At 35.6% G+C, this 23,909-nt stretch overlaps 1 protein-coding gene across 1 annotated transcript in view; it reads right to left on the reverse strand.

Annotated features, from left to right (window-relative positions):
- The window catches only part of GPATCH2 (G-patch domain containing 2), a 104,717-nt gene that overhangs the window by 54,022 nt on the left and 26,786 nt on the right, over positions 1–23,909 (reverse strand). The window lies entirely within an intron of this gene.

The following is a 23,909-nucleotide window of genomic DNA, read 5'->3' on the forward strand; positions in this document are numbered from 1 at the left end:
TTAAAAAATAATAATAAAATAAAAAAGCCTTGAGGCTTCCTGATTCTTACAAATGAGGAAACAAAGCCATAAAGTTCTTCAATGTCTTGCCCAAAGTCATGGTGACAGATTTTTGCAAAGCTGGAATTAGACCTCCAATCTGACCCAGGGTCTATTGTTCTTTCTATTATGAAGTGCTGGGTTTTTTATTTGTTTGTTTTTCCCAGCCCTGGAAAAGGTTTTAACTGTTAGTTATTTTAACTACATGATACAACCACAGAGACTATCGTTTAAGTCCTGTCAAAAATTAGCATATTCAATCATTACCTTAAAAGGAAACCAATCACCTCAGTCTATATCAACTTTGTTTAAAAAAATAATCAAATGGCAGCAAGAAAAACTAGGTAAGCTACTTAACCAAAATAAAATTTGGATTTATTGGTCAAAATTCCAGGTGGCTTAGATTTAAAATATAACATATAAAAGATCAATGCGTCATGACATGAGAAAACGGTTACTGATTCTTTATGTGCCTCCAATTTGATTGCTTTGGCCTTCCAAACAAATAAATGGAAGTACCAGAAACCTATTAGTATGATTGATAATAAAGCCTTGCTCCTGAATGTGTACAATCTCTACGCTTGGAGGATAACAAACAAATTCAGTGTAAAGATCTGCTCTACGTTGCAATAAAATATTATTTGAATTAATTATAAAATATAAAATCTTAAAGAATTTTTGAAAAATCAGATTGTCTTCACTTTAAGTCTCTACAGAAATCCATTTCTATGTCTTGAAAGCTAACAGCTTCTATCTTTTAACCCAACATCCCTATTTTAGTTCATGTTTTTCTGAAATTCCAATTTTTAAAAATCCAAACCTAGTAAGTTTCAGATTATTATCACTTATTACTATTCAAAACACACTGAGTACAGTGGGTCTTTTTATATACAGAAAATAGTACAGTTGATAGGAATATGTTTATTAATGTTACGAGAAAATGGGAATATATATAAGGCATATATTTCTACACAGATGAATGTATACACACAAAGGTACACATATACACATTTAACATAGCACTTCATATTTGGAATGCTTTAGCTTGGATCACATACCTCTCATCCCCCCAAATCAAAGTAGTTTCATAATTTAACAATGCATTTTCTTATTATGAATACCATTGCTCCAGTCACATGTAATGAAATAAAATTGGAACAGTGATGACAAACTCGATGGTAATACTTCAATAATCTATTTAAAGAGAAAGTATACTTTTCTAGAACTTAGTACTGCTAAATCATTCATGCTTCATCACCACAATTTATATAATATAAAATGCTGCTTCCAAAAAGAATGGGTAAGAGTTTTTCTACCTATGTAACTTTAAAAAGGAAACACATGTGTATACCCATGCAAATGAGATTCCCTGATGTTTATATATTCTATTTACTCAATTGTAGCCAGCCACATAATTCACATGCAGGGCTATCCCCCTTTGAACTAAATGAATTCTGTTATAATGGAGAATGGAGACTTGAAAAAATTGCTTACAATTGCACATACAAGTGAAAAAGATAGCTAAGTCTAAATTAAGATGTTGGCTATGAGGTTTCCAATAGGACCTTGACATGACTGTTGACCTACTCATGACATGATCACACCAGTACGGATTTGGAATTCTATTAGTATTACCAGAGGAAAAAAAGTCAAGGAGTCATCAAGAAAACAAATCTATATCTTCTACTCCATCAGCCAATTACTGTTGTTAAAGTGGAATTAGATGGGTATTGACAATGCGAAGGGGATGAGGATTAAGCAGATGACTGAATATATCACAAGCAGTGGTGATCATAGTTTAGTTTTTTTGCACTGTTTTGTTTTTGCTGCACAAAGTATTTTACAGTTCTGAAACAGGAATGTGGAAAATATTTGCTAACTGGATAATACAAAATATTTTCACATTAGGTACTATCTTATACAAGTATATACTCAACAGAAAAGAATTCACAAAAATCTGTACCTGTCGAAAAATAAAGGGTCCCTGGAGAGATTAAATGAAAGGTTATAAAAAAATCTGTTAAAATTTCAAAGCAGAAAATTCCCTAAATGCATTCTGAAAACTCTATCTTTTCTTAAAACGTAAGGATGATACAACTCAAGTGAGTATAACACCACAATAGTTCTATTGCACAAGGAGGCAAGATAGTGTGATCTTTAAAAGCACAATCAAGCCTTGACTTTAGAAAGACCTAGTTTCAAGTCTGGGCTCTGCCATTTGCTTTAGCTCTGTGACCTTGAGGGAATTCCTTACCCTATGTCTTAATTTCCCAATCTGTAAAACTGAGATACAATACCCATGACATATGGTTATTGGGAGGATTAAATGAGTATGTTTACCATAGTACTCCATTATTGTTAGCTTTTGCTATCCTAAAATGTTAGTGCTATATTTCTATTGAAATCAGCCAGTTATTTTGTCTACAGATAAAATCCAGTTTTGTTACATGGTCATTTGGAATTCCTGGCATGCTAAGTGGTCAAAGTCAAGGAACCCATAAAAGTATCAGTTTTCAATGCCAAAGTATTATATAAAATCTGGTTTTACTTTACACTACAACCCCCACTCTGCCTAGGGGGAAAATTACAAAGCATCCAACAGATTTGATTTAATGGTGGGAGAAGGATTACCAGCCTAAACTGCAAATAATACCATCATGACACACAAAAAATAGTTTTGGTGTTTTAAATAGAAACATTTCCTCCACAGTTTGATTAGTTCACTAAATCCTGGTTAAAGTTTCTGGTAGCATTCTTTTTGCCATTTTTTTCCTACATCAAAGTTTTTACCCATTAACACACTACATTTCACCAACCCTGTCACCTTCCTCTTATCACACCACACACATATTTTGATATTAGGTATATTCATTAGAGCCTTTGTCTTTTAAAGTGAACTTTAGATGGAATATAATAGATATGAGCACATTTATGCCAGTCTAAAATCTTTAAGGAAAATTACGATAGACTGAATGTATCAATGAACTTGGAATAATATTTAAGGAAAATTATAATCTAATGAAGATGTCACTCGATGCTACCGGTTTCCATCTTCTTAATGTGTCAGTGAGTGATCCTTTCCTCCATTCAAAGAATAAGATAATTGACATTTTGGATTAATCAAAATATATAAGGCAAAGTTTTCACTTATAATATCAAAAAGTAAATGCTTTATTCATATGCATACTTAAAAATTATGGTGGATTATGTCTCAAATTTTTAAATCCTCATGAAATGTTTCTTATTTCCAATCAACTGAGGTAACTTCGCCTCATAGTCTGATTTTTTTTAAAAGATGTAAATTTTCCTAAACTTAAAATTTACAAAAAAATACATAAGGAAAGGGACTTAGTTTTGTGATTCAACTAAACTTCAAAAGGTAATATATTTTTTAACAATAGAAAAGAAAACTAAAAATACACTGTTTTAAAAAACAGTAGCAAAGAATGCCAAGAATACAATAATGAATGTCATGGTTTCCAGGGGCAATTCATTCAAGACAATAAAAATCATTGAAAGTACTAAGAAGCATGAGAGTGTGTGATTAAAATGTTAGTACTATTTTAAAAACAAAATTATAATCAAGAGTAGAAAAAGCAGAGAGCTAACCAAACACAGACAAGAAAAAACCTCTAGCAAATCTAATAAATTTAACTTGCCCTGCCAGATCTTTTCAACTTATTGGAAAATTCGCTTGACTTAATATTGACACAGAGATGTGTAAATCAATACATTCAGAATGAAAGATATATTTTAATTTAAAAATGTTCAGACTGCAGCAGTAAATCTATGCACTTAGCACATAAAAATCATCAAGAGTTTGAATGTTGAGACACAGTAGTGGGGCCAACCAACACCCAAAGGTGAATGCAAAACACTAAATTTTTACCATAAAAAATTTCTACTTTTTATGACACATGTAAGGCAATCTTTACAAAATTTACTGAAATATATTTATAAGAACCCAGATAAGCTGAATTTCATTGAGAACCCATCAAAGTCTGCAACCAGGGCACCACCTATCTGCTGTTTATAAAAAGTCCTATTTTTATATACAACTAGCAAGCTATTGCAATCTTTCCAAATGAAATGAGAAGAAGAGAAATGAAAGTAACTCCTAATCTCAGTGATTTTCTACGCAGTGAAAAGCTTTAACAGTGTTATCCAATATGGCAGCCAAAGCTCTATGTGTTTATTAAATTAAGATGTGTTTAAAGTATATGACACAATAGACCTCGAGTACAAAATATCTCATTATCGTTTTTGCTAAAATAATGTTACTATTACATACGAACATTTTCAAGGTATGAAACCAGAAATAATCATGTTTCACTTAGGAATGTATTACATAAGAAAGCGAGACTTCCACAGACAAGCACAAGAATATAGTTTAACTTTCTCTATCTCCTTAAATAAACTAATGTGCACAAGTTTAATTTGGTAAATCACAACATAAATCGAAATGATCTTGTATTTAAATAAATCGGGAATATCCCCACTCCTCTGTCTCCCACATACTGCCTATAACATATTATGAAAAAATGAAAAACTAATACTCATAACTCTGATCACTAGTAAATTAACCTTTCAACTTATAAATTTGAGAGAAATGTTACACTTCTAAAAAAAATCTGTATCAAATAAAAAAGGGTTAGGAAGTGCATATATTTACTAAAGTATATATGATCACACCCAATTTTTCCCCACCACACAAGATCACAGCAGAGATCTGCTTCTCACATTCTGCCTGTAACTTCTCTTTATAATTACTGTGTAACTTTGCCTTCAGCAATCTCTCTCCTTGAACTCTCACCATCCTTCTCCCTTAAAGTCTTTCTCTACCCCCACCACCCTCTCAAGCTTTGCTATTTAAGAGGGGTCCTCAGACCAGCCACAGCGTTACCCAGGAGTTTGTTAGAAATGCAAAATGTCAAGCCCCACACAAAGACTTAACAGAATCAGAATTTACATTTTAACGAGACCCACCCCCACCACCTTCCAAGATTTGTCTGGAGGCTAAATTTAAAATCGCTGCTTTGGGCTTGCAGGAAAGGATTTGTACCCTCCCATCCAGTCTATTTCTCTCGTCCTCACCTTTTACTGGGCTTTATTGGTCTGCAGGTTAAAACAAAGCTAGAGAGCCTCTTAGAAAAAAAACCCTGATCTCAAAGCTTCTGTTTCACAGAGAAGCAAACTAGAAATAAGTATTCATATCTAAAAGGCCCTCAATAAATGACTGACAAGGTATAAAACAAGGGCAAGAGCAGAAACTGAGGGTGAAGGAAGCTAAGGACTTATACAAGTTCATGCAGTTAACCAGCCGCAGGGCTAAAACAGTAAATCTCACGCTGATGCCTAAATTCGAGGCCTTCCAATACCGGATGCCACTAGTGAGACCGGGCCAGAGTGTCAGCGCTTCCAGCCCCCCTCACTTCTCATTGGGCTGTGAGGGGGACTATGTGTCTCGCGACTGGGGGTACGTGCACACACGTGCATGTCCAGCTCTGGAATGCTTTGCAGAGGAACAGTTTTAACTGTTAAAAGCATTATATCTTTTCAGTTTAAGGTCAAATTGCCTCTTCTACCTTCTTTGATCATTTTCACTTCTGTCAGAAAATAGCTGAGGTGCCTGAGAAGCGGGAGTCAGGAAGGAAGGAGTCCAGGTCACGGGAGGTAAATTTAAAACACAGACACAAAGGCCTTAACTGGGTTGGGCATTATGACTCAAGTTGGCCACTGTTCATCATTTTCCCCTACTTCTTTCCTTTTATATTCCCATTCCTTTTTGTTACCCATTTCCTGTTCCATTTACCCACTGCTTTTTTTCTTCGACTGCCACAGAAGAGACAAAGTTGAAAGTTACTGGTACAATGCTTGATACCACATAAATTATTACAAATAATAACTTACAAGTCTATAGTATTTTAACTTTTGTACGAAGTATTTTTGTAAAGCAGTTTCATAAAGATCAAAATGAATGACGTGACTATAAAGACTGATTCCATATAAGAGCATTCTCTGGACATGGCTAAGTCTGTACATTTTCTCAATTAGTAACAAATTAGGAAAATATCCAGGCAATAAACCCCAAAAAATGAAGACCAGAAAAGGCAACACCACAATTTCACTTTTAAAAAGGTAAAATACTTAGTATTAAAGTTGGTAAAAAAAAGAAATGTTGTAAAGCTCAAAAATAAATGCTTAATATCAAACTATTGTGAAGCTAAAGACAATGGATTAAGTCACGTGTTATCAAAGACCAGATGGCAGGTATGTAAGCAATTCACAGAAAAACCAGCCAGCAAGTCAGTAAACAGACAACTAATGAGTTACAAATATAACTGACTCGGTTAGTCAGTGTCTTATTCTCAACTAATATTTGAGTATAAAATATACTTAACTGTGACTAAGAGGAGCACCTCACATTGCAGAGTTTATATTACAATAGAAAGAAAAGTACAGAAATACACCATTCTTTGTAAAGATACCACATATGGCTGAGCACATAATAAAGGCATTAAAAATTAGAAGTTCTTGAGTCTATAAACTTCTTTTGGGTAAAATGCAGTAAAATATGAGTAAATTAAAGACTACTTGCATCTCATGAATGATTAATTCAAGTATTAGATTACTCCCATTTAACGGCATAGATGAATTAAACAACAGACTAAGCACAGATAAAAAGAGCTACTGGACAAGAAAGGTGAAGAAATTACCTACAATGTGGCACAGAAAGACAATGAAATGGAAACGAGGAGAAAAGGGTTAAGAGACATTGCAAATAAAATGAGAAAGTGCAACATCTATCTGTCTGGAATCCTAGAAAGACAGAAGACTCATAATAAACAAGAGACAATATTTAGATAAGGGCTGTTTTGTTTTGTTTTTTCTTTTTTGTTTTTTTGAAAGAGCTGGTTGAAGACACCAATTACCAGACAAAGGAAAGACAACAAAAAACCGGGATAAATAGGGGCGCCTGGGTGGCACAGCGGTTGAGCGTCTGCCTTCGGCTCAGGGCATGATCCCGGCGTTCTGGGATTGAGTCCCACACCAGGCTTCTCTGCTAGGAGCCTGCTTCTTCCTCTCCCACTCCCCCTGCTGTGTTCCCTCTCTCGCTGGCTGTTTCTATCTCTGTCGAATAAATAAATAAAATCTTAAAAAAAAAAAAAACCGGGATAAATAAATTCACATCAATACATCATGTTGTGAAACTACAGAATATCAAAAACAAACAAAAAAAATCGGCCAGAGGGAGGAAAACTACATTATCTGTCACTAATCTGAAAACAGGTTTCTCAATGGCAACAATGAATGCAGGAAGACAGTAACAGAATATCCAAGTGTTGAGAAAAATTCTTTAATCCAGAATTACATATGCAGAAAAACTACTTTTTACAAACAAGTGTGAAAAGAATCCAGTTTCAGATTAAAAAGAATACATTTATTAGTTTTAAGAACTTCACTAAACTACCTTCTAAGAACATATTCAGAAAAAAGTGATCCCGTAAGGAAAATATGAAACGTTAGATGAAATAGCAAGAAAGAATCTGGTAAATCTTATAGATCTAAGTAAACATGTATATTAACACTAATATCTAATTCATAGGTTTATAAAACTAAAAGATTAGAAAGCAAGAGAATGTTTAAGTTTGAAGGATGATCAAAATTAGTGTTCTAAGGGCCCTGTATTGAATTGTTAGAAGTTTGACATTATTATCCATGTACCTTAAATTTAAAACACCCAAGTACTCAATAGTTGTTAAACTAGCCATGCATTTTTACAACTCTTTATCTTTAGTTATGCTGAATTTAAGCACTAGAGTTAGAATCAGATACCTGTTTGTTCACAAAAGTAACACCTACAAACAAATCTATGTTTAATCTTCACAAGAGTCCATGTTCATTCACTGAAAATTCTCATTAATGTACTGAGTTCGTACAATTTGTCAAGCACTGTTCTAGACATTGAGAATGGTGAATAAGATAGACAAGAGTTCTTGACCCTGGGAGTTTATATTCTAGTAGTTGGAGACACCAGACAAGAAAAAAAACAAGATAATTTCAGATTAGGGTGAATGCTATAAAGAAATGAGAGGTCATATGGGGGGAAGTAATTAAAAGATGAGGGGAGATAAGAGATCTAAGTAATTTTGCCTGAGACTGTGTAATAGTGGCAACTCAAATTGAGTCCCTTCTAATTCCAATTGCCTGGTCTTTCTACTCCATAATACTACCCTTCCTATTCTTTGTGGGAAGACCTCATCAGCCAAAGGCACAGCTCAAATACTATTTTTGTAATGCCCCTTAGTAGAAGTGATCATTCTATTTATTCTGTTCTCATCAGTGCAACTGGCTTATATCTCTGTTACGGCACTCAAAACTTTTTTTAGTTGGGCATTAGTCTACATATCCTAATAATTGTAGACTCCTTAAGATTAGAGATGTGTATCATTTGTTATTTTGGGCATCCAGACTTTAGCAAAGTACCTGGTACATAGTAAATCTCAATACCTTCTTGTTCTTCAACTCAGTGATGATTTTCACTTAAAATGTGATCAACGTGAGTGCTACTTACTAGTACTACTAAATCTTCAATTAAAGGTTTGGAGATGCTTTAGAAGAGACAAGAATAAATAATGGAGTATCAAGTCAAGTCACCATAGTAATAACCTGATGGAGATGAGATGATCGCAAAGGAGCTGAAATCTTCTGGGGGTAGAAAGGTGATTCTTAAATGCTGAAAGGAAAGGCAGAGATCAGGGTGAGGAGAAGGGACATGGCCACAGATCATGTGTCAGAACTACCTTGGTAGGATTTTCAAACTATCTGTGCTGCTCCCACGGTGGAGGTGGTGGGACTGAACTACAATGCCCACCTACGGTTAAGAACTGCTACCTGAGTGAATCATCCTAGTGAGGTAATGTGTTACTATTGCTCAGGTATATTGGAATGGAAAAGAGTACCTAGAACCACTGGGCTAGGGGGCACATGTCACAACATAAAAAGATCTCTTTGCATTCTGCATAGAGGTAAGAATTGAAAGCTGTTAGAACAAAAGAAAAAGTACATCTAGAAGAGATCTGACCAAGAATAAAAACCAAACACCAAACAAACACGAGAATGCCAACATCCAAGATAGGGGATAAGAGAAGCCCAGAAAACAGGTCAGAGGCAGAGGAGCAGTTGCAGAGGAAGGAGAAAATGGATACAGTACAATAACGAGAAAGCAGGGCGGGAGTTTTGTTAAAACAGGAAGGAGCTAAAATGACAAATGCTAAAGAGGAGCTGGGAGAGAGAAAGTTGAGAAAGCCTTGGGAGAGTCATTAGCCAGTTCAATGGTGGACCTAGGAAGAGGATGATAGGAGTCGTAAAGGAATTTGAAGAGGATGGAAAAGATAAGTCAATGAAGAAGAGAGTTACAGTCTCTGCTTAGCTTAAGAGTCTTCTCAGCAGCACAGCCAGACACTCACCTGCAAAGGACAACTGAGAGGAGTGAGTTAATTCTGATACCTGAACAGTGTTGGGTCCAATGACAGCACTTCAGAAAATAATCAAGACTACTGATCTACCTACTGGGAAATATTTCAGTGGGAGGGATTTTTTTTTTTTTTTAAACACAGTTGTGTTTTCAAACATTATTATTATAACCACTTGGATGACCTCATCATTTAAAAGCCTAAAGGTTGTTTTTCTTTTTTAATGAAGCACTTAACCTATTAAAATTTAACTAAACCATAAGATGTCAACCAATATGTGACATTCACACGCAAAAAATCCTAACCAAATAATTAAATGCCCTTCAAAATGAACTAAGAGTAAAAATAAAATGAAATACTTTGCAAATCTTGAACTCAGTACCACCATTCATACAGAGAGCTCTACATACCAAGTGAAATAGTTTATAACTTCCCAAAATAATGGATTGTAAGGTGACAGTCACAAACTAATGTCAGCTGACGTCAGAAGAGGAACCCTACCCCTTCAGGGGAGATCATGTGATGGAGCTAACAAGCCAAACAAATATTCCACTATGAACACATAAAACCAACAGTATATATACTAAACACAACTGAAATATATATAATCAAGTATGTGACTAGTAATAGTGATGCAAAGTCATTTATTTACATGAGGCAGACTGAAAACAACTTAAAAGGATATTTTTAAGACACTTCTGATGGAGGAAAACTTACAGGATTATGAACAGGGCATTGTATCAGGAGGAAGTAAAGAAGTAAGCCTTCCAGGTGGGACCGATTATTTCAAAATCTGAGAAGCAAAAGTTGTTTGGTCCTATTTGGTGCTATTATACGTGGTTTTTCTTATGTATGAAGGAATGTGAAGCCACATGTCATGTCATTAAAAATCTTCCAGACAGCCTGACTGCCTTCACTAAATTGGACAATCTCCAGGTGGGCAAGGGCCACCCTCTGCTGCCTCTTCTGTTTATCCTGTGCAACTCCCTTTCTACAAGTCCCACTCTCCAAGGCCTGAATGCCCGCGGGGCCAACAAATCCTATGCCGCTTCATGCCATGCACCCTTGTTCATGCTTTTCCTTTTGTCTAGAGCATCTGCCCCACTCTTTCCACGTGGATAACACCTACCACTTGTGGAAGATGGATCTCAGGTCCCAGTCCTTGAGGGGTCACTCCCGGAGTTCAGCAAGATCCATTTACTGTACTTATTTTATCTGGACAACTCAGATTCATGTTTCAGGCCTCAGTTAACACCATTTCCTTGCTGTTCTAAAGCTGGGTGAGACACCCCTTACTTTTGTGTTCAGTTAGCACCTCTTTCCTAAAATTCGGCCCATTATGTTGTAATTCTCTATATTTATTTCTATAATTAGAGTGTAAGCTCTTCCAAGGGCAAGAGCAAAACGTACTCAGCTTTCTAGATTTTATACTTAGCAAAGTGTTGACATATAGGTGCTACCTACTAAAATGCTAGCTCACCAAGGGGTTTTTGTTTTAGCCTGCTGGCATACCGCCAAACATAGAGAACGGTGCCTGGCACACAGTAATAGCTCAACGGATATTTGTTAACGTTTAATAAATAATTTCTACACAGAAATGAACTGGATGAAAGACCCCCAGTTGTTCTATATGCTCTAAACGTCCCCAAACTTAAAAACAGACCACGTGCATAACATTGGAAACCAGGTGGTTTTAAATTTGTATATAGTTGAAGAGTTCTGTATTTGTAAACAGGAAAATTATTTAGGAAAGTGAAAAACCTCAAGCAGAATCAATTAATTACTTTATAAGAGAACAAACACTCTAAAAGAGAGTCTAAGAAAATACGGAAATAACTTTAAGAGAAATTTTTTTCTGCATGAATTTGTGCCAGACAACTTGGTAGGCAATGTTTCTTATGTCTCAATTATTCCTCATAGAATCAGGAACCTTTCTTTATTAGACATTCTAGGGCAGTTAAATAAAGTCAAGAGATTTTACTTCTCTTTCTTGATGTAATAAGCATTGTACCACTCTGATCATAAAGGTCAAATTAACAAAGCTTTCATTTATTTTTATTCAATTAATCTAATAACAGTCAAGTTTCTATTAATGAGTAAATACTACAGCTAAGCTTATGTCTGACTTAGTTTTGCAAAACAGCACACTGGTTTCGGTCACCATATTAGTTTTGCAAAACAGCACAATGGTTTTGGTCACCACACTGGAATATAATTTTCCTTTTATCAAGGTCATTTGCCACCAGCTTTTCATACCATAACTGCAGAGATGGTCATTTCATTGGTAAATATGAGAAAAATACAAAGAGTACAGACATAAGAGTCCTTGGGCCCTTGGTTTTATTTTAGCATTCAACTAAGCCTATAATACTTCCTTTGGAAGACACAAGAATTAATTGTACCTAAACCTAAGGTACATTTAACTCTCTAAAGATGAGAAAAATAAACAGCACATATTTCTCAGATCCCAGGGAAAAGAATCATTAAATCTCAAGCACTAGGCTTTTCTTCAGCCAAATGTCAAGGATCAGAGGGAAAAGCAATTGAATGGAAAGGCACTAGACTCATACAGCTCTCTTCAGTTTGCCAGAGCTCACCAATACAGAGGACAGAGAAAATAACATCCTTACAGTAAAATGCCAGAATTCTCAATTAACTGTAATAGGGCTTCTGTGGTCAACACTCCTTGAAAAAGAGTCAAGGCAAAACTGTGCATAGCACATGCACAGGAAGTTTTCACTAGAGGAACAAGAGAGAAACCATGGTCCATGCAATGTCTTTATACCTCTTGCTTGCTGATCAGGAAAGAGATTAAAATGCAAATATCTCATTTCCCACATGACACATGTAAACTTCACTTACCCACTCCACTTATCTACTTGCCCACTGACCTTCCTTAAGTTCATGAGGTACCTGCAACATGCAAGATTTTGTGGTAATGCGTATTGCTTTACTCAGCTGTGGAAAGTGACGCACACAAGGGGGCAGCAGTACTTGGCCAGTAAACCTATTTACTGGTTTTGTTTTTGTTTTTCAAACTTTTTTTTTTTTTTTTTTGGCTATCAGAGTATCTTAAAATGTTTTGAATTTGAATACCTTGAGCTAGGAATGCCCCTCCTAACATGCAGCTACAACCTGAACACAAAAGCTACTTCATATATGTGTGTGTGTGTGTGTGTGTGTGTGTGTGTGTGTGTGTGTATGATCTGCCTGGCCCCTGAAGGCATTTGAGCTTTGGACTCCTGAAATGAATGAGTAATAATAGTGCCTTCACAGTTCACAAAGTCCTATGACATACCTTATCTCGCCTTATCTTTTATTATCCCTATTTTAGGGATGAGGAAACTAAAGCTCAAAAAGTGATTTCTCCAAGGTTACACAGCCAGTAAATCACGGCTCTCAGAGAAGTTACTCTGATTTTCAGTTCCATGCTTTTTGCTTGCACTCTACCAGAAGTAGCTAACACATGGTTCTGTGATTCATGAGGTGATGGGAATAAGGCCTTTGGGTGACAGGAGAGATGCCTTCTGGCAGGGCAGTTTTCAGATAAGGTTTTAACTAAAATGTATTTTGATGAGTGGGCAAGATTTCCACAGACTGACATGAAGTGTAATGTTTTTCAAATAGTAAAAATAGTTGGAACAAAGTGACAGAAGCTGGAAAGCACAAGACACATTCAGGATGCATCAACCTGGGAAAATCAAAACATGGAGATGGAAGATGAGCAGAAGCCCAAAGATCTAGACAGGAAGAAAAGGAGTTTACATGCTATTTGGGAAACCAAGGGGCGGGGGGGCACTGAAAGATTTCAAGTTAGAAGTCAAATGGGTCAGAAGGATCACATTAGGATTTGAGGAGAGCTGAGGATGGGGTGAAAGAAAGTAGAGAATGAAAGGCTAAACAAGAGTTAGGCTGAGTCAGTGACCAAGAGACTGAACTAGAGAATTGGGGGAAATACATAGATTGCTCACTGACCTTTCAAAACATTTATTTTTGCTTGAAAACAGTAAAAATTTACTTGGCAATTCCTCAAACTATGGCTAAAAAACATTAACAAAATTTCAGCCTCCAGGACGGAATCACATTCAACTGGAAAGAGTACAAAAAGGCAGGTGGGGGCATGGGAAAGTCTATGGGACCAGGAATCAGTAGGTTGTTGGCCCTGGCTCTGTCTCTTCCTAGTGATGTCACTTACTTGCCTTCCAAGTACCTTAATTTCCTTTTTTGAAAGGTGGGTAGAAGAAACCTTCTGTCCTTCACAAAACTGACCACCACGTAAAGGTGACAACTGTGATATTATAGCTGTTGTTAAAGTCTTCATAACGGACAGTAACACAGCAAAATCCTAACACTTAAGCAATAAATCGACTCTATCGTTAGCCAATGTTTATAAAACCACCAGAGGAATAACACTTAAATCTGTTATTGGTGTTTTAAAAGAAAGGCAGAGCATTTCAGTTTATCATTTTTTATTTAAAAGAGCATGATTTGATTTACTTTCATATTTAATGTGATGGGAAAATCAAGTTAGGAAGTACATGTAAGTCAGAGATTACTTTTAAAGTTTTTACAGCTAGCTAAATTTATGAAAACGTGCCATTTGTCAATACAGAAATTAATTTGGTAAGTCCAAATGAGTATTATACTTTGTATTAAAGAAGCCACATATCAAAAAAGTTACTAAGTTCACAGCTGAAAAAAAAAAAAGCACTATTTTTAGATAAATAAGTAAGACCTGCCTGTAATTCATGTCCGATCTTTGCCTTAGAAAACATCTGTTTTCTTCACCGTGTAGTTAAGCCCAATCAATGAATTCTACTTTGACTATTCTGGCTACAAAAATCACCTTTTTAACTGCTAACTTAATCATTTGGCATCTTATATATTAGCAATGACACAAATTTGCTAAGGAGTTACAGGTTAATTCAAATTAATGTCACTTTCATTTCTAAGAGTATCCACTCCAAAATCTATTTCAGAATTTTATTTGATAGAATATAAAAAGTATAGACTTAACATCAAGTCTCGGAACATGTTAATTGCGAACACATTTCTATGTAATTTGTGGGCAAGTCAACTGATGCTTACTTCATTTTTAAATTTTATATAATAGCACAGTGGAGGTAGAGATGGAAAATAAAATGTACCACTCTGAACTTCACTATGGAATATGTGGAGGAAGGTATAAAATTAAAATGACACGAGTCAGTGTTCACCACAGAGTATATGAAGGATTTATTTTAAGTCTCATAGTAATCTTAAGGGTATAAAGAAGGAGAGATACTCATGTATTATGTATTAAATTAAAACCATCACAATGATTACATTCTAAAACATAGTGTAGGTGAAAAACCAATGTGATTGCACACTCAGGATATATTAAAAAAGAATAATCTGAATGTAAATGTAGAGATTAAAGTGTATCTGGAGATTAATAAGGGGAAGATCTCTGTGTAGGAAATAGACTGAACATAGCTGGTTATGTATGCTTCCTTTCAATGACACTTTTGGGTTACTGTAACCAAAAGAAAATAAAAGCAGACACCCAATATGATCAATATCTGATCCTAATTCAAATGGCCATTTCCTCTTTTTCGTACTAAACACTTACATGAAATGATGACACAACCCCATGTATTTCTTTCTTTTCTTTTTGATTCCAAAATGGATCTATGGCAACTATCATCTAACAACCTCCTAAATGCTTGTTTTATGAATCTGGCCCTTACTCAAGAAGTTACATTGGAAAGTCTTTTAATCTCCTTCTGAAAAGAATTTACTGGATTGCATTTAAGTTCAAGTTCAAGGGTATTAAAATGTACAAAGGAGAGTGAAAAAGGTGCTAGGTTATAGATTTTAACTTCTTAACTAGAAAACTGACTCAAAATAGATTTTCTAATTTACAATGAATCAAAAGAGAAAACATTAGACCATAGCAAAAGTGGCACAAATGTATCAAAAACCAAATGAATAAACATTTGAGGAGATTTATTATTAGAAATTGCAATAAATTTTGGAAAGATGAATTGATTTTAGTTAAAAGGTATAACTGACAATTTATTGGGCGGGAAGATGCATTATTTTCCAATTGTTATCCATCTACAGTAAAACTGATTTGTGTCCTATTGTATTTTATGGAAAAGGAGAGTGCAACTTTCAGTGATTTAGATTAAATGTATTAATCATAACCAGGCACTGTGAACTATATATCTACTATTAAAGAAGATTTTTGACATTTAATTCTGTAGCAATATTTTGGCTCTGTACCACTCTTCCTAAATCCAATTCCTGCTACAGTTGGCAGATTTCTCCCTTTTAATTTTATGAGGCTTAAAGTAGCATTTAACCACCCATGCGGTAAATAATGCGGGATTAGAAATATTTAGTGTTTTGTTTCCCTTTCAAGAGTGGTAATCCATCAAATCCAAAAATGTTCTCTAAAATTTTTCTATATTTTTGGCAATCTCTAATATATGATATCATAAAAACTATAAAATTAAATAAAATGCATTACATAGCCAGAATAGATCTGCTTTTCTAAAGAACTGCCTTAACCTGAAAGAGCAGGTAGAAACCTCTTTGAACCAGAAACGTGGAATCCTTATTGAAACACAAAACAAAATAAAATAAAAAATATGGATTAAAACATGATAACTAGATTAGAATCTTTTAATTTTATTCCCTCAGGTAACAAATCTTAATGAGGGTGTGCAAATAACTTTGAAACTGCTTAACCATTTAATATCTTTCTGAAACACGACTCTTGCAAGACAAGGTATTAGAGTTATATAGGAACACAATTACTGAACACGTAAGATGTATTAAGTATTTGGCTAAGTGCTCATAAAGGTAAGAATAAATTTTAAGTTAGTACATTTATTATGTAATGCACATTTACTCCCAATGAATAAATTTAATAATTTTTAAAAAATAAGTGAAGCACAAGACAAAAATGAACTGACTAACCTATGGAATTTAATATTCTAATTATAATTTTGAATAGTTTCAGAACATTTTTATATTTAACATGTGAGCTTAAAAATAATTAAAAACTTCAATTAGAAAGTATATTCTGTTAAGTCAAAATAACCACCAGAAGTAAAACTGACTTTAAACAAAATCAAATTCCAATTTTTAAATTTTAATTCATATAAAATGTTAATTTTGGTTATTAGTGAATCCAAATTATTACAATACTCACACTACGACTGCATGTGGTACTTTGAGATCTATCAAAGTAATAAAGTAACCTGTCAAACGAGTAATTATCTATATTTAATCTATATATAAAACAAATGGCCCAGAAATGAGTAAAGTCTGTAATTCACTCAAGACACGTTGATGCCATATATTCATCGTGAGAACATCTAATTTCTTCATACATATTCATATCTTAATTCACTTTTAACAAAGTTTATGATTATGACTGTTGTGAAAACAGTGTATGTCCTTCTAGTGTCTAAATGAAATCAAGGATTACCGACCAGCGATAAAATAATCTAAAAGAAAATATGTGTGTGTGTGTGTTTGTGGAAAAGCCTCTTCTCATATATAAAGTGTCTGCTTTGCCCTTCTTGCCCTTCACAGTACTACACCGTGGAGCTGGGAGTTATATGTTGGGAAAAATAGGAGGAGAGAACTCATCCAGTCAGCTAGACAGCCAGCACTTTAAGGAACATTCCAATGGAAATAAAGGCCATTTCAATTACAAACTTAAGATACGATATATACAACAATGTGTTAGGAATGTGTTAGTAATATACACAATACATGCAATAATTTGTTGAGGAAACAGGATGGCTCTAAGATTTTGTCTGATTAAGAAGAATTAGATTAATTGGTATTTCTCATAAACAGTCAATTCCAAAGGCTGGGCATGTAGTAGTGTTTTACGAAGCTATCTGAGGAAGTAGGTTAGGGAAAAGTCATGATAGTAATAAATATGAAAAAGACTAATACCAAATTTGCAGCGTGAATCAAATTATTTATTTCAATACAATCAGCAACAATTTAAAAGGGTGAATTAAGAATTTGATGACAAAAATTCTTGACTCTTTCCTCGAAACGAGAACCCAATCAAATTTTGAAGAGGATAACGTTTACAAGTTGACAAGGAATTTAAGTTTCAAGCCCCATGGTATGTTCAAAAGACATATCATTGTAGTTCCAGCTAAAAATACAGAAGAGACCAAAACTTTTTAAAATTTTCATTTGTAAAAGGGTTGGAATTCAACCCTAGCTCTGATCCTTTTTAATGAAGCTAATGCTTTGAAAATCTGTGAATTCTCAAAATAGGAATTACCATAATACTTATATTGCAGGATGGATGGAGACTGTAAAGATGCTCTTTACTAAATACCAAATGCTATTTTAATATTTGTTGCTGCACTAACCTTTTTGGAGAGGAAGAAAACCTAACTGACAGGTAACAGAAAATTTACCTTCTAATGGGTAAGAGAAAGAAAAGTTTTAAATGTCAGCAAAGACCTAATAAGTTAAATCAACAGGTTAAATCAAACGACAGGAGAGAAAACACGTGAGTTAGAAGTGGAAGAGCTGATGGGAGGAACGGACAGCATATTTATGTGATGGAAACGATTACACTGAAAAATAAAACAGATATTCAATTCAATACATTCAAGTTAATCAACCAAACTCAGAATGACCTGCCCAATATATTCATTAAATTGACCAAACTACCTGACTGAAATGATTATTTCTAGGCCATTAGGCCCAGACATTTTTTGAGAAATTAAAAATTAAGTATAAATATATTTTTACGCTTAAGGAGAGGCTGTATAGCTTGATGGTTAAGTCCTTGGGGAGCTGGCCATGGGAGCCACAGTTTACATCCTGACACTACCAATTACTAGCTGTGGCCTTAGGTCATTTAAGCCATTTGTCCCTGTTTCCTGGTTTATAGAGGGGAGAATAATATTTACCTCAGTAGGCTTTTTTTTGAACATTAAATGAATTAACATACATAAAGAGATCTGGGGCTCCTGGGTGTCTCAGTCATTAAGCGTCTGCCTTTGGCTGGGGTCATGATCCCAACGTTCTGGGATCAAGCCCCGCATCAGGCTCCCTGCTCAGTGGCAAGCCTGCTTCTCCCTCTCCCATTCCCCCTGCTTGTGTTCCCTCTCTCGCTGCCTCTCTATCAAATAAATACATAAAATCTTTAAAAAAATTCACACCAAAAAAAGCCCCATACATAAAGAGATTAAAACACCACCTGGCAAATAATAAGAACTCAATAAATGTTAGGTAATATAATTCATAGTAATAAAATATTTGTCCTTTAATATTAGTTACATAAAAGCTGATATGAGAAATAAATTTAGTAATATACTATAATGAAATATTATGCAGCCAAATGAATGAAAAGTAAGTATAATTTATAATCTCTGACATGTTTTTTTAAAGATCTATTTTATTTTAGAGAAAAAGAAAGGGAGAGAATGGGGTGGTGGGGAGAGGGAAAAAGAGGGAGAGAATTTCAAGTAGACTCCTCACTGGTACGGAGCCCGATGTGGGGCTTGATCCCAGAACCCCGAAATCACGACTGGAACCAAAACCAAGAGTTGGAAGAGCTTAACTGACTGAGCCACCCAGGCGTCCCTCTGACATGTTTTTAAAGTGTAATAACCAAGGTACATAGGAACAGATGCTATCTTACACAGATGGGTATGGGAGGAACTGGGTGTAGGGCAAAGGCTTTCCACTGGATATTTTTTGTTCTGTCTGACTTTTAAAACCTTTGCATCTATTACTTTTGTTTATAAAAATGAAAATTACAAGAAAAGGACACTAGGTAAGACTTCCCAGTACACATAACCCACTGACCATACATTTATTTCAGTTCCCTCCCAAAGCCCTACTGACATGAAAGAGTAAAAAGGTAAAATCCCACTAGGACAAAGAGAATAGGAAAGAAGATACCACCAAACAAGGTACCTCAACAAAGTTATGTATGAAAATCAAATGGGTGTGCGGCTGGCCATTCAGCTTTCTCCAGTCAAGGCGGGTGAGTAGAGGGTGGCAACAAAAAGCCAGCTGACTAAAGCAGCAGACTCCAGAACGATTCACAAATTGGAGCTGCCAGATAACCTCCGAAACAGAGAGTCTATTAAAAAAAAATTGATCCTGATCCCAATCCTTAGCCACAGTCTTAATCATGTTACTACTGTTCCCCTATAGCACAGCAGAAGCTCAAAATTTATCATTTAAACATGTTAAACTATAATAAACAGTGGGTGTTCATATGTGCAACTGATGAGTCACTGAACTCTACCTCTGAAGCTAATAATATACTCTATGTTAATTAATTGAAATAAAATTAAAAAAAAGAAAACTAAAAAGATGAATAAAAATAAAAATGTTAAACTAGAAAGGGGCCATACTGATGGGTGACATGATATACCTTTACCAGGTCAGGGGGAATTCAGTGAAAGTCGGCACAGTGAATGCCCCCTGTCCTCTGCTTTGCAATTAGAATGTTGGCCAGTGGACTCAACACTGTCCTACTCACCACCCTTGCAGCAGAGATTACTTATTAGGAGATTATTTCCAAGGGAAATCCCTACTGAATAACAACGTTCAAGGATTCTCCAACAAAAGGTACACAAGCCCTGCGTCTGCACACTAGGCATCGAATCAGATTTTCTTTAGTGCTTTGTCAAATGAAATCCTAACGGCCATCACATCACGAAATACATACATAGAAGGACAAATAAAAGCAATGAAGAATTTAGATACTACTATTGGTAGGAAAGGATGTTACTTAGGGTTGAACTGGCTTCGTTAACTAGCGGTGGAAAACTCCCTAAAAAACAAAGGTAATAACCAGTAATCTCCATCAACACTCTCAAAATTATTAAGCACATCCTATGTGCCTGAGCTGGATTCCCATCAAGGGGGTGCCATATGTACTTGTGGATATAATGCAAACATAAGCAGAAGAATAAAGAACACAATAGAGACAGGAGAGACAATACCACTTCAAAGGATGGAATGATCTCTCAAATGTGAAGAGTTGGAGAAGGTTTTGAAGGAAAGGTGAAGAATTTGAACTGTTCCTTGAAGGGTATGACTCTAACAGTAAGGAGAGGGATGTACCCTTGTAAGCAAAGGTGCAGTATGAATGAATGTGGCTGAACAGGAGAAAGCTGAAGGAGGCGTGGGCGTGTTGATAACCTAAGACCATCTGGAAAGGAGTGAAGTGTTACACGTCCCAGGTGAGCAGTGAAGGTAGAAAGGAACAAACCTGTACTTTACGATTAAGGCAGTGAAAACTATTTTTTGGCTGGGGTATAACCATGTTTTAAAAATGTTTAATTGGAGTTACATGTGATACGGATCAGAGGGAGGAAAACTAGAAGACAGACCAGGGACAAGCCTAATGTGTTATCAAAATGTAAGGTTATGAGTAACTACCCTAAGGCACTGAAACGAAGGGGCTAACAGGACAGATAAAGAAATAAGATTCAGACATGTCTAGATGTGGAAAGAGTGAAGGATTAAAGAGAACACATAAGCTAAAATTTAAATTGAAGAATGAAAACCACTTGGGCTCAGTGCTTCCCTTAACAAATGTTAGGTCTCCCTCTCTGTCTCTCGGTTAATTTTTATTAACCAAACTGTAAGGTACTATGGCTAAAGGCATATCTTACTCATTTTTGTATTCCTGGCCTCTCCCACAACAAAGACATCATGAGCCTCCATGACATGTGCGTACAACGGAACCAAGAAATCTGTGGCTGAAAACACAGGCAAGACACTGAATTTCTGTCAGATGTAACATACACTTATTTATTCATCCAACAAATGATACAAAACACTCTTATAAAATGTTTCTGTGGATCAAAAAATTAGAAGAGTCTATCAAAAACACATGTAAATGAAATGGAATGGGAGGAAGCCTAAGTAATAACTGTTTACTTTTTAAAGACTGTAGATTCTAAAGAAGTACTTCTAGACTACATACCTCAAAGTCTATACAAATCTGAAAGACCTCAAAAAGACCAAGTGCATGCTCTTAAATATTACTACAATTATACTGCAACCTAAAGACAAACGCACCTGCAACGCTATAATGGTGAACTGTCTATAACCAATGATCGGATAGAAATACGAAGTTCTAAGAGGAAGACGCTATACTGAGAATGGCTCAAGTCATTGCTTCTTTTGTATCCAAAGAGATCATGACACTTTCACTTTATTCCCTCAGGAAGCACTGGTCAATGTCTCAGACAACTGTCATTTAACAACAAAAATTTTACAGGTTTCACTGGCTTAAAATATTTACAAATACCTCTTGGCATGCATCTCTGGTTTGTCAGAATCCTGTTGCCTGCATGACAGGCAACAGATACCTCGTTGGCATTTTCCAACTACAGTACAGGGAACCCCTTTTTATTTCTATGACTTCTTCGTGAGTTCTCAGTTGTTTGAATTGACCTTGAGCTGGAGGATTTGCAGGCGACTTCGATACAGAAAGCGCTTGTTAAATATTATTTGGAAGTGTTCTACCCATCATTGATTTTGAACTTTTCTGATATTAGATATCTGACATATCTGAAGGCAAATTAGAAAACTTGAGTTTTATAGACCATCAGAATAATTCTATCAGCAACATAAACGGCAGAAAACCAAAGTTGAAGCTTTGAAGAAAATGAAATGTTTGCAACATTTCTGTTTCTCCGATTTTGACTAAAATAAAAAAAAAGAAAGATAGAAAGAAAACTAATGGGGACTCTGGCAATGTCACCGCCATTTTAAAGAGCAACGAGGAAGAAGGTATTGAGTCTCCATCTGTGGAATCAAATGGTTACCAATCAGCAATCTTAATTTCTAAAGAAAGAACATTTTAGAACACATTTCAAAGGTTTCTCAGGATACAAGAGAGAAATTTTAAAATGATAAACATAATCCTGACATTTTCTAAAAATCTCCAAAGTTTGCTTTTAAGGAGATTAAAACAAAAAAACCCCAATCTTTAAACAAGCCATTTTTCTTTACTAACAATGTGATAAGCTAAGAACTTAGGCACAAATACCAAAATGAAAAAAGATTTTAAAAAAGCATGGCAGTTCAAGTATTTTTAACAATGTAATAGAAAGACCATTCACCCTGCACAATATTTAAGTGGCCACGAAAGCAGAACTACTACATCACAGAATTAAATTTCAAAACAGACATCATGATTAAATCCAAAGAAAACCAAACACCATATAAATATTTGGCACCTGCAAACTTTCTTTTAATAAAAAAATTCATAAGCATCAACAGTAATATTTTTCTTCGTAAACAAAAATGGCATTCTTTTGCCATGTACAGGCCTACCTACAGTGACATTTAAAAACTGTGAACAGTCTGGTCAGGAAAAGGAGAAATGTCTAGGACCTACCCCAACTTCTTGAACAAACAGGTTTGAGTAATGCACACCCTTGTTTCTTTTCCCAGGTTGTTATAAGAGTGACAAGAAGAAAGCACTAGATTAGTCAAGGCTGAACATTATTGCAGTCTGCAAATCATCTACCTCCAATCATCTTCATGTTCTGTAACTGTGTCACATCACCCTGTTGAATCTTCTCCGTGGCCATTTCTAGTTACTTACTCACCCTTCTCCCCCAACCAAGTTTATTTGTCCTCATTAAAACATAAGCTCCTGGAACCTTGTCTGCTTTGCTCACTACTTTAACCCCCAAGGCCTAGAACAGTATCTAGCACACAGCAGAGACTCAATAAGGATTTTTTGAATGAATGGCTACTATTCAAAAGTCAATCAGATAGAGTCCAATAAAATATAGGAGTTCAGTCTACTGTGGATCCCATCTACACGGGACAGGGACAGACCTTAGATCCCTAATCTTATAACCACCCAATGTACCCTCTCTAGTGTCCATGTGATCTCTCAAGACAAATCTGATTACCTTCACCATCCCCCTCCCTCCCAGAGATTACGTCAGTTCTCATGCATTCCCATGGACCACAGAGTCTGAAATGATCTAATTCCTGCCTACCTCACCAAACAAACCATGCCTACCATATACCCCTCCACACAAGCATACCTTATATATACTTCAGCAACACTGGATTCCGTTTCCTGAATATTCCATGCTGTTTTAAACTTAAGCCTTGACCATCCACGTCTGTCTGCCAATTCTTTTCCCAGTGAGTTGGTAAGCTAACTCACACCTGAAGTCCCAGCTAACAAACCTTCCTCCTGTATGAAGTCTAGCCAAGTTCCATTGAAAAGGAGTAGGAAAGGAGCAGAGCAAGAGAAATACAGAGGATATCATCATGGATGAAGCGGTCATGTGACAGCTCCTAGGTGCATTATAGGGGCTTGGAGAGATTATGAGGGACCATGGAGGGTAGGCAGGGAAAACAGAA

The sequence above is a fragment of the Ursus arctos genome, unplaced genomic scaffold, assembly GCF_023065955.2.
Source record: "Ursus arctos isolate Adak ecotype North America unplaced genomic scaffold, UrsArc2.0 scaffold_2, whole genome shotgun sequence".
Classification (NCBI taxonomy): domain Eukaryota; kingdom Metazoa; phylum Chordata; class Mammalia; order Carnivora; family Ursidae; genus Ursus; species Ursus arctos.